This window comes from Podarcis filfolensis, assembly GCF_964270895.1.
Source record: "Podarcis filfolensis genome assembly, chromosome: 2".
Classification (NCBI taxonomy): domain Eukaryota; kingdom Metazoa; phylum Chordata; class Lepidosauria; order Squamata; family Lacertidae; genus Podarcis; species Podarcis filfolensis.
Window position 1 is genome coordinate 21,923,930 of NC_139605.1, and position 11,460 is coordinate 21,935,389.

Here is an 11,460-nt window from a genome sequence, read left to right on the forward strand (position 1 = left end):
GAGATGGAGCTTACCTGGTCACCCCCAAATATTCAAAATGGCAGCCTTGGCTGGGGTGAAACAAGCCATGACTCCAGGCTTTGTGTTACAACACAGCCAGAGATCATGGCTTGTTTCAGATCTAACAATACATGATTCGCGGCTGGAGCTGTTCTTGGCTTACTGATCACGGTGTGTTGGAGCAAAACAGACTATCACCCCTGGTTTGGACATAATGAGAGCTCAGGGATTGTGGTTTGTTTCCACTCAATGCGAGCAGGAAGGAGCAAAAAAGTCTCTTAGGATCAATTAGGACTATTAACTGTGACATGTGACCAGTTCCACTGGGTTTGTTCCTCCGCACTTGAGGTAGAAAAATGAAGAGGCTTTAAAGTTCTAGCTTGGTTGGAGTCTGAGATGCAGTTCTCTGATCTTATCTTTTTCCAGATCTAGTTAATTTTCTGGCACCTGCTTACAAGGTGGATTTAGATAGGAAGTTTGGTGCACAGCACAGCCTAAATAATATGGCAGGGGTATGTTTCTGTGGCCACAGAGACCTTGTGTTTTCAGGGAGTTTGAAACAGTGCATCTTTGTTTTTCTACCTCACCAGACACAATGACCCAAAGTGCATCTGCTCAGGCTAATGAGTCCCTGGAGACAATGCTGGACCACTGGATAACAGCAGGCCAGCCGACCTTCTGCAAGAGCTGGGCAGGTCAGCTCAGGACAAGCAAGGCCTCTAATGAACTGCACTTTCCCAGACGGTTCACAGGGACATCATCACCCAGGACCTTGGCACAAAGCTCCCTCCCTCCCCACCGCCACCACACACAGATCAATTTCCTCAAATAAAGGGCATTTAGCATATTGGGGACACTAGCAACAGAAAGGTTCAGTATGTCACTTTTTATCTGAAAAGCTGGAATGGGCAATGGCTGGTCTTCCTTGTGTACCTGAGAAACAGTCTGTGCTAATGTCGACTAATGTTATCAGTGCCAGATTTACAGTGGTGCCTCGCAAGACGAAATTAATCCGTTCCGCGAGTCTCTTCGTCTTGCGGTTTTTTCATCTTGCGAAGCACGGCTATTAACGGCTTAGCGGTTTAGCGGCTATTAACGGCTTAGCGGCTTAGCGGCTTTAAGAAAAAGGAAACAAACTCGCAAGAACTCGCAAGACGTTTCGTCTTGCGAAGCAAGCCCATAGGGAAATTCGTCTTGCGGAACGACTCAAAAACCAGAAAACTCTTTCGTCTTGCGCGTTTTTCGTCTTGCGAGGCATTCGTCTTGCGAGGTACCACTGTATGTATAAGCTAAACAAGCCTCCTCTCTTGCCCCCCCCCCCAATTTAAAGGGAAAAAAACCCTGGATGTACATTTCCAAAATGTAAGATAAAAAACAAATAAAACCGACATACAGCAACAGTGTTTTGTGTTGTGTAGGCTCCTATGATGTAAGTAATGGGCCCCGCCTGCTATATAAAGGGCCCCATTACCTTCAGTATTCAATCTCTCTGAAGGTGTGGTCTGAATTTAAGTATCTGGCTGCAAGTAGTTCAAGTTCGCAAGTGGTGTGGCAACAGGACCAGGCTGGCCTTGAATGTGACCAATGTGCTGTGGTGGCCTCCCTCTACCCCAGCTAGAACCGTAAGGCTACCTGCAGACCATCTTGCCCTGAGGGGAGGAGAGTTCTTGTTTCTCTCCTTGCAGTTTGTCTTGGCTGCTTTATTATAAAGGGTTAATCCATCTTTGTTGCTTCAGTATTTTCATGTACACTGTTGCGATGCCCTCCGGAAAAATGGCACAGAAATATTGTAAAGTTTTTGGGATCCCCTTATGGTTAATGGCAACAAGCACCAGCCCTGTCTAATAAAACAACCTCCATGGTCTCCGTACAGGCGACGGTTTATTATTTTTAATACTAAACAAGCAAACAAATAATTGATGAGGTGCCCCCACAATTGTGAGGCCTGAGGACATTGTGGTGATGATTATCTGGCAGTGGGATGCCAGTGGATATCTCAAGGATGCACACCTTTGCCGTTTTGCTGCTTCCCAAATAGGAACACACACATCCTGCAACAATCTTCCACTTTCTGCTGAGTTCCATCGCTTGACATCATCCAGCCAAGATGCATATTTATAAATAAACTGGTCTAAAAATAGGAAAAAGAAGAGAGACAAATTTGAACAAGACTGGAGGTTTAAGGAAGGCTGGAACAGTAAAGAAGGGGAAAGGTCTGACTATGAGAAAGTATTTTACATGCCACCCCAATCTCTGAATGAGATTCCAGGGGTTCCAGGCACTTACGGAGGGGTTTTGTTTCCACTGGAAAGATTGAGGCACAGTGGAAGCGAGTGTCTTTAAGAAATATGGTTTATTAACCCATATATACACCACTTAGAAAAGCATTTACAGCTTTGCGTTCTCAGTGTATGCCCTCCACATATCCAATGGGAAGATTCAATAACACCCCGTGCACCAAAGACTCTGCATCTGTAAGTTGGGAGACGTAGAGGACATTCAACACTTATTTGTTACGATGCCTTTTATAGACATCGCCTAGACAAAAATTCCTCAATTACATCCTTTGCTCTCTTTTCAACTGAACTCACCTTGAGTAAATCTCAAATTTTGCTGGCTGGCAATAATGTATTTACTACTACACAGGTTGCAAAATTTACCTTGGTGCAAGTAAGTTGAGAGCTATGCACCAAGACTAGTATCATAAAGGGGAGTGTGAGACGTGGAGTGCTTAACTTATGCAAGAGTGATTTCTGCATTTTTGTATGTTTGCTTTGCTTTGTTGTCGTTGTTGTTGAGTTTTAAATCAGTTATTTGTATCCTACGCATTGTGACCAATTGTGACAGCTTATAGCTTTTAGCAATAAAGATTCATTCATTCATTCATTCATTCATTCAACCAACCAACCCATATATACACCTGGAAGTCTGCAATGGAGGGGGTGCAGAATATTATACTCCAAGAGTGTCTCTCATTGCCCCTCCCATAGCTTCTGCGAGCTTGGGTCCAAAACAGCAGTCAGTCATGGAGTTTTGGCATTGTTCTCCTTCTCCTTCCCAACACACCTTTTGCCCAAATCCCAAGTCTCCTGCAAAACACTTTCCTCCCCTGTCACCTCACACACCTCTTCATCACCTTGGCAGCCTGTGTTTTGCAGAGACCTGAGTACCTCCTTTGATGTGTAGATACCTGGCCATTGATGTGTAGAATGGGTGATTGGCAGATAGCTGTGATGAGCCTGTTGACGACTCTTAACGACTGCAATAGGTCTTACAGGAAAAAGCAAGGGGTGAGAAGGTGAAAAATGGCTTTGTCATGTATAATGAGATAAGAATCCAATGTCTTTGTTCAGACCAGGTCTCTCCATGGTTTTAAGTTTGGTAATGAGTTGCAATTCAGCAGCTTCTCTTTCCAGTCTATTACTGAAATTCTTTTGTAGTAATACAGCTACTTTGAGATCTTGTATAGAATGTCCTGGGAGATTGAAGTGTTCTCCTACTGGTTTCTCTGTCTTGTGATTCTTGATGTCCGATTTATGTCCGTTTATTCTTTGGCGTAAGGTTTGGCCTGTTTGTCCAATATAGAGAGCTGAAGGACACTGTTGGCATTTGATGGCATATACAATGTTAGACGATGAGCAATTAAATAGTCCCGAGATGGTATGTGTGATGTTGTTGGGGCCAGTAATGGTGTTGTCCGGGTGTATGTGGCAGCAAAGTTGGCATCTGGGTTTATTGCAGGCTCTGGTGCCAGTGTCCGTGTTACGTCTGGTTGTAGTATTATTGTGGGTTAGGAGTTGTTTAAGATTGGGTGGCTGTCTGTAGGCAATGAAAGGTCTTCCTCCCAGAGCTTGAGAAAGAGAACTGTCATTGTCCAGGAGAGGTTGTAGATCTCTGATGATGCGTTGTACTGTTTTAACTTGGGAGCTGTATGTGATGACTAGAGGTGTTCTGTTATTTTCTTTTTTGGGTCTGTCTTGCAGCAAGTTCTCTCTGGGTATCTGTCTGGCTCTGTTGATCTGTTGTCTAACTTCATCTGCTGGGTATTTTAGTTCTAAAAAGGTTTGCTGTAGATCTCTTAGGTGAGAGTCTCTGTCTGTAGAATTGTCTGTAGTCGTTAAGAGTTGTCAACAGGCTCATCACAGCTATCTGCCAATCACCCATTCCCACCACCCTTCTGAGTAATACCCCTCCCCACCTTCTCACTATATAGAAGGATCTGGCAACTTCTGTTTCAGTGTATCTGAAGAAGTGTGCATGCACACGAAAGCTCATACCAAGAACTAACTTAGTTGGTCTTTAAGGTGCTACTGGAAGGAAAATTTTTGTTTTGTTTTGACTATGGCAGACCAACACGGCTACCTATCTGTAACTGGATCTTTTGGAACAGTTCAGGAGAACTACTGAAGCCTGCATTTCCCCCTTTAGTATCCCAAATATTAGCTAGAATCTGATATTCATTAATTTATTGGTTTTGTAATTCTACACAGCCTTCCCTATCTGGTATCAGCAATTATCAGAGGCTCAAATCCCTCCCCCATCATATAATTATTATTTAGCATAAAGGGGATTGTTATTGTCAAGAATGGGATCTGTTAATACTCTTAAAAATGTTAATTAAAATATACTTTAAAAGTAACATTTAAAGAAGTATCTGTTCTATCTTTTTCCCCTCAGGAGATTGAAGAGCTAGGTTTTGGGGTGTGCTCCCTTCCTGGCTTCAGTAGACATGGGCCTTTTAAAAATAAAACAAACCCCTGCTGAGGTGCCCCCCCAAACTCCAGGCTGCCTCCCCAGCTGTTCCCGTTGTCTATGGACCTCCTGTGATGTGACCAAAGGACACGTTGGCTGAGGGGAAAGATGCAGTTACTAGGGAAGTGGTGATATAAACTGGTGCTGCCAATCAGGCCTCTGACATATCACCCACCAAGCAAATCTTCTCTATGTCTCTGTCTCCCCCTCCATCCCCCCATGCCAAGCGGCTTTTTCTGTTGTGGATCCTGGCCTAATGATGCTTCCACACCAGGTGTGCTGCATTCGGCTGTTGTTTGCAAGCAGTTCAGCAACAAGCCCCTGGAGAGGTTAATAACTTCTCTCAATTTACAAATGTTTTGACAAGACTGCTTGCTGCCCTTTATGGTGATGGGAGTGATAATGATGCAGGAGCGACCTCTGCCTTGTCACCATTTGGCCACTGCATCCTCCTGAAATAGGAACTCCAGTGCCCTGGGAGATAATCTGCACGAAGCCTAGTGCCAGAGCAATCCTGATGCCTTTCCCAGGCCCTCACTGCATTGTTTTGAAGCCTGCAAGCATCTGGGAGTGGGGGTGGAATCAGCATTTGAGACCAAGCGCCAAGCCAAAGTTGACTGCTGTCATTATACAATAAAACAGCACGTTGAATTTCCCATTTCTAATTGAACAGCTGAAAGCCCCCACAGACATTAGGCACTTGTTTATGGGTCACTCGTCAGATCAGGAACTGGAAGGCACTGCAGGCAGCTAGTAAGGAGGAAAAACCATTTAAAATACACTGGAAATGTTCCTTTGCTGAATTAATGAACAAAACCTTGCAAGCTGTGGTTGCACTTGGAAACTAAATGCGGGTCACCTGCTTCACCCCTTATTTCGCTTAAATTGTGGAGGGGAAGGGAAAAATTAAAAGCGGCAATTTATTTCCAGGATAATTTTCAATGCAAGTTGGCATTAAGTAAACTGTCAACGCAGATTGCGCACCTTTGCTTTCTCATACGAAGTCCACACTGGTGGGTGCTAGTTAAGGCCATTTCAAGTGAGATTGCTTTGCTACATGGAAATTTCATGTGCTTGTATGCATCCCCTGCCACAGGTATATTCAGGCACAGGCTCACTCTATGCCCAAAGATGTCATTGGATTATGACATCCGTCATTCCTGAAGACCGGCCGAGCTAGCTTGGGTCGATGTTTGTTGTATTCCAGAACATCAAGTTGCCTACCACTGCTCTCGTCAAATCATCTTTTGCAACAAATTAATTTTTGTGATATGCATCATCCAGAAGTGGAGAAGATGCAATTAGTTTGGCAACTGGCAGGTATTTTTCATAGGCTTGTTAGGTTCATCCGCCTACCCTAAGCCTTACCATTGACACTTTCCCAAGCTAAACATACCCAGCTCCTTCAACCGTTCCTCATAAGGGTTGGTTTCCAAACACTTGATCATATTGGTCACCCACCTCTGCAAATGTTCCAGCTTGTCAACATCCTTCTTAAATTGTGCCACCCATAACTGGACACAGTACTCCAGGTGGGGTCTGACCCAGGCAGAATAGAGTGGGACTATTAATTCCCTTGATCAGTGCAGTAAGAGTTGATGTAGCCTAGAATAGCATTAGCTTTTTTTGGCTGCTGCAGTTGTTGCATTGTTTCAGAAAGTGTAAATTAGGTGGGTTTGCCTTTTAACTATGAACTGAATTGAATTTCACTCTCATCCTGAGCTGGGTGTGTCTGAACCACAGATTGGCAGAGGAGGAGGGGGCAGCTGAGTCCAGAGAACAAAGAAGTAGGAGAAGCCGCAGCTGGATTTTCTCCCACAGTTTTGGAGAATTTAAACCTCTGCATGCCTCTGGAGAAGCTGCAACCAGGCAAGCCCACTTATGAAGCTATGAATAAATGGACCCACATTTGTATGAAGCCAAACAAACAAACACACCATGAAAGACTGGAGGGCCCTCGTTTCTTTCCTTCCTTTCTCCTTTTTTTGGTGAAGTGAATGAAGTAAAACCAACAAACAGTCTATTACGATATTGATTGTTCCCCATGCATCATTATAACAGGTTCTCACACCATTTTCTCAACCACTGGTGATCAATAGCATCACAATCACAAAGAGCACGCGCGCGAGAGGCTATTTTTTCATCACTTTTAAAAGGTTTACACAGCGGCTCCTCAAATTAATAGCGCCCTCCCCCGCTGCTAACTGCTGGTCGCGATTTTTATCGTTTGACAAGGCCATTCAGAGAAATGCTGCTTCTCTGTGGGAATTATAAAGGTTCTGGAAGCAAAATGTTGGCACAGCTAAAGAAAGAGGTGGACATTTAAGCTCCCCAACTTGGTCAGATAAATACAGGTGACCTGATTGCAAAATTCAGGCCCTTGCATTCCAGTGGCTATTTTTTGGTACAGCACTTACATACACTGGCTCCATTCACTCACCGAAAAGAAGAAGACTGGGCACTGATCTTTTAATATTTCTCAATCAGATGTCCCAGTTACTCTGGAAATCCTTTAACAACCTAATTATCGACCTAATGTTCTGGCTTGCAATGAGACCCTTTCCTCTATTTTCATCAGGACCTGCCCACCCCCACTCCCACCCCCGGTTTGCTAGAGAGGGAAAAACCTTTCCCTTTGTGGGGAAATGGGGAAAAGTGAATGAGCATAACCAGGAGGGAAGAGAAGGGCTGAGAAGAAATTTTAAGGATGGTTTGGGCATAGCTGAGAAAGAGGAAAACTGTAACCACTTCATTTCCAACAAAGAAAAGCCACATTCACACTCTGCAAATAAAGCAATTTGGTACCTCTTCCTCCGTAGGATTATTGGAGCTGCAGTTTGTTAAGATTGTTGGGCGTTGTTTGGAGATCCCTGTTCCCCTCATAGAACTGCAATTCCCAGTTCCCTGCGAAGAGTGAGTGATTGTTAAACCACTCTGTGAGGGGACTAGGGGTCTCTGAATGCCCTAAACCAGTGGTGGCCAAACTTGGTCCTCCAGCTGTTTTCGGACCACAACTCCCATCATCCCTAGCTAACAGGACCAGTGGTCAGCGATGATGGGAATTGTAGTTCCAAAACAGCTGGAGGGCCAAGTTTGGCCACCACTGCCCTAAACCAACTACACTTCCTAGAAATATGTGGGAGAAGCCACAACTGTTTAAAATGATATCACGGTGCTTTAAATGTTTGGTGTGAATCTGGCCAAAGACAGACAGGTAAGCTTACAAACAGGTCACAAAGGTGGCAAGCATCTCTCGATAGAAGAAGAAGAAGAGTTTGGATTTGATATCCCGCTTTATCACTACCAGAAGGAGTCTCAAAGCAGCTAACATTCTCCTTTCCCTTCCTCCCCCACAACAAACACTCTGTGAGGTGAGTGGGGCTGAGAGACTTCAGAGAAGTGTGACTAGCCCAAGGTCACCCAGCAGCTGCATGTGGAGGAGCAGGGAATCGAACCCAGTTCCCCAGATTACGAGTCCACTGCTCTTAACCACTACACCACTCTGGCTCTCTGTCTTCTGTGCTTGCTACTCGAGTATGAATAATTCTTTACCCTTCCATGGCTTATGGGAAGCTGTCACTTTTCCAAAGCCCATCCATCTATTTACTCCAACCTTCCCTAATATGGCTACCCAGATGTTTGGATTACATCTTCCATCAGCCCCAGCCAGAATGGCCGTTGATCAGAAATGATGGGAATTGTTGTTTGAGACAACTGGGTTGTATAAGGAATTCTGCAGTTGCAGGGAATCAGGACAGCCAGATGCAAAACAAGGCAAAGGCTCCTGCACTTTGAATAGCAGAGCAAAAAAGGGAATTTCAACTCATCGTGTAAACGACACCTGGTGAGACTCCCTCTTTAGCTATTAAAAGCCGCAGGAGCCCAGTCCTCTTCTGGCCTCCTGTCATCTGGTCACTCTTTAATATTGGAGGAACCAGGAATGAAAGAGCAGTATATGGATTTAGCAGCACCCCAAACCACAGGCCTGACCTTTTAGCTACTGTATTATCAATACTGTATTGAATTGTTATAATGTGAGCTGCCTTGGATGAGATGCACTGAGAAAGGTGGCATATAAATATTTCATCATAAATAAAATGAAGCATATAGGGTGAATGCCATCCTGCCCAAGCATCCTCAGGCAGTAATTTATTTCTATTATTTCTATTTTTATTACTGCATTTCTATCCTACCTGTCCTTCAGGGAGCTCATGGTGATGGCATACCTGACTCCCCTCCTGCCACCATTATTTCTTCCTTATTTCATTGGGGTTTTTTAAGCAGAGGTTGGATGGCCATCTGCCATGGATGCTTTAGTTGAGATTCCCCTATTGCAGGGGATTGGACCAGATGACCCTGTCAGTGTTTGTAAAAAAAACCAACAACGTTCTGACCTCCCTTTGTTGCCTCAGCCTGGTCCTCAGACCCTTGTCGGCATAAAAGGGTCCACAAAGAGTATCCTTGCAGAGTACTTTCTGCTTTTATTCTTAAAAGTCTTTCTGCAAACACGACTGACCAACTGTACACACATCAACACTACCAGCTTTCACTAACCAACCCAACACCAAACTAACATTTCTCACTCTATATATACAACCCGGTGCAGGCTGCTGACTCATGCTGACCCAGCTTTTTAAGCATTAAAGAAACAGGGGTCCCTTCCAAATCTTGTTGTTGTTTAGTCGTTTAGTCGTGTCCGACTCTTCGTGACCCCATGGACCAGAGCATGCCAGGCACTCCTGTCTTCCACTGCGACCCGCAGGTTGGTCAAACTCATGCTGGTAGCTTCAAGAACACTATCCAACCATCTCGTCCCCTTCTCCTTGTGCCCTCCATCTTTCCCAACATCAGGGTCTTTTCCAGGGAGTCTTCTCTTCTCATGAGGTGGCCAAAGTATTGGAGCCTCAGCTTCACGATCTGTCCTTCCAGTGAGCACTCAGGGCTGATTTCCTTCAGAATAGATAGGTTTGATCTTCTTGCAGTCCATGGGTCTCTCAAGAGTCTCCTCCAGCACCAACTCTACAATTCCAACTCTACAATTCTATGATTCGATGACAACAACCCTGCAGGGTAGATTAAGCTTAGGGAGTGTGTAGCCCAAGGTCACCCACTTAGCTTCATGGCTGTGTGGATATTTGAACCCAGGTCTTCGAAAATCCCCCATGTCCACTGCCACAGCACGCAGACCACGGCAGACCGTCCCCCAAGGAATGTGGCCCTTCAGAGATACAAAACATTCTCCACCATAACTCCAGGGCCCAGTAAACTATCACAGCCCCAGTAATTTTGAAAGCACAGGCAGAGCTTAAGAGATTTCAAAAAAATGTCACAATCTATCCGAATAAGTATGGTGTGTTCAGTTTCAGACCCAGCCACAGGCCGAATTGCTCACAATTAGAGAACAAAAGAAAGAAATGGGTTTTCTGAGGGTCTGCCCAGCTTCGGGACAATGAAAAGGGGTGCAGGGGTCAAACCAATTTCCTTACATGCTTCGTCCATGGCGCCATATATGTGGGAGCACTCAGCTGTTCTGCCAGAAGTTGAAAATGAGAAATTTCAAGGGCTATTGAGTGCTCTGTGAATTTTCACAGGCGCTCAGTGCAAAGTTATTTAGCACAGGTGTTTGGGTAATTGTGATGCATTGGGAGAATTTGTAGAGCTCAATGGTCCTCAAACTTCCACCTGCTTTGGGGTGGTGGTTTAAGTACTACAGCAGTGGGTTACCAGAGACACGAAAATCAAAAAATACGCAGCCATGCAGGCTCGCTCCACAACTTCCTCGACGTTGGCCATCTTTCTTTGTTTCTCGCATGTTGCTATGATCGGACTGCATACTCTCAGCTCTGAGCAGGAGTGAGAGGTTGAGTACATTTAGACAAATGAACAAATTGGACTTTTAGCCAAGCTCTCTTACAGGGCAAGAGCTCCATTCAAGTCTGCTAACAGAATCGGATTGCTCTGTTTTACATTTGAAGTGCCCGAGGGGAGGGGGACGGCGGGGGGTGTCACTCCAGTGTGAGCAAGACTTAGCTGATTTATTTTATTCATAACCCGTGCACTTTCTGTGAGGGAGCAATGGTTCTAAAAGGAAGAAGGTTGGAAATGAATAGTTTATGAAGCCAGACAATATAGGAGAAAGAGAGAGACAGGGGGAACGAGAGAAAGGCATGTGACTGGCTTCTGTGGGAAACATGATGCAGGTCTAAATGGACCTTTTAGGCCACCATACCTGTAAGGCACTATTGAACCCACCTTAAGTGTCATGGCTCCCCACTATGAATCCTGGGAGCTGTAGTTTGTAAAAGGTACCGAGAGTTCATAGGAGACCTCTAACAAGCTACAATTCTGAGAGTACGAGGGAACAGTGTGGGGACACAGGGGCAGTTGCCCTGGCGCAATATTGTTAGAGGGCACAGAATTTCAACACCTGGTGTTGCCTCAATATAACTGCACTTACATCACTGGGCTCCATTGAAAATGACTTCTCCATGCAAACCAAGAAGTGACCTCTCCTGACAACAGAACAGCTCTTCATTCTTATCAATGTCTTATCTCTGCACCTGTCACCATTAGGTAGTCAAATGCGCATGCACACTCCCTCTATTTCCCTCCCTGCAGCCCTGGGCACTGGCAACCCATGCTAGTCCACTGCAAGGGAATCCCTGCTTATATGTGCAAGTCAGTTCCGCTCCACTCTGCCTTGCCCCA

The 11,460-nt window shown here is 45.0% G+C and overlaps 1 long non-coding RNA gene across 2 annotated transcripts in view; it reads right to left on the reverse strand.

Annotated features, from left to right (window-relative positions):
* LOC310757402 overlaps positions 1–1,282 on the reverse strand; it is an 88,764-nt gene extending 87,482 nt beyond the window's left edge. Inside the window, exon 1 of one of the 2 annotated variants that reach the window (XR_014545159.1) lies at positions 1,098–1,282. This is a non-coding gene — a long non-coding RNA (uncharacterized lncRNA). Of the gene's footprint in view, positions 1–1,071 lie in introns of both variants that reach the window. The other variant, XR_014545160.1, reaches the window with a different exon arrangement.
* Between the last annotated feature and the right edge of the window lie 10,178 nt (positions 1,283–11,460).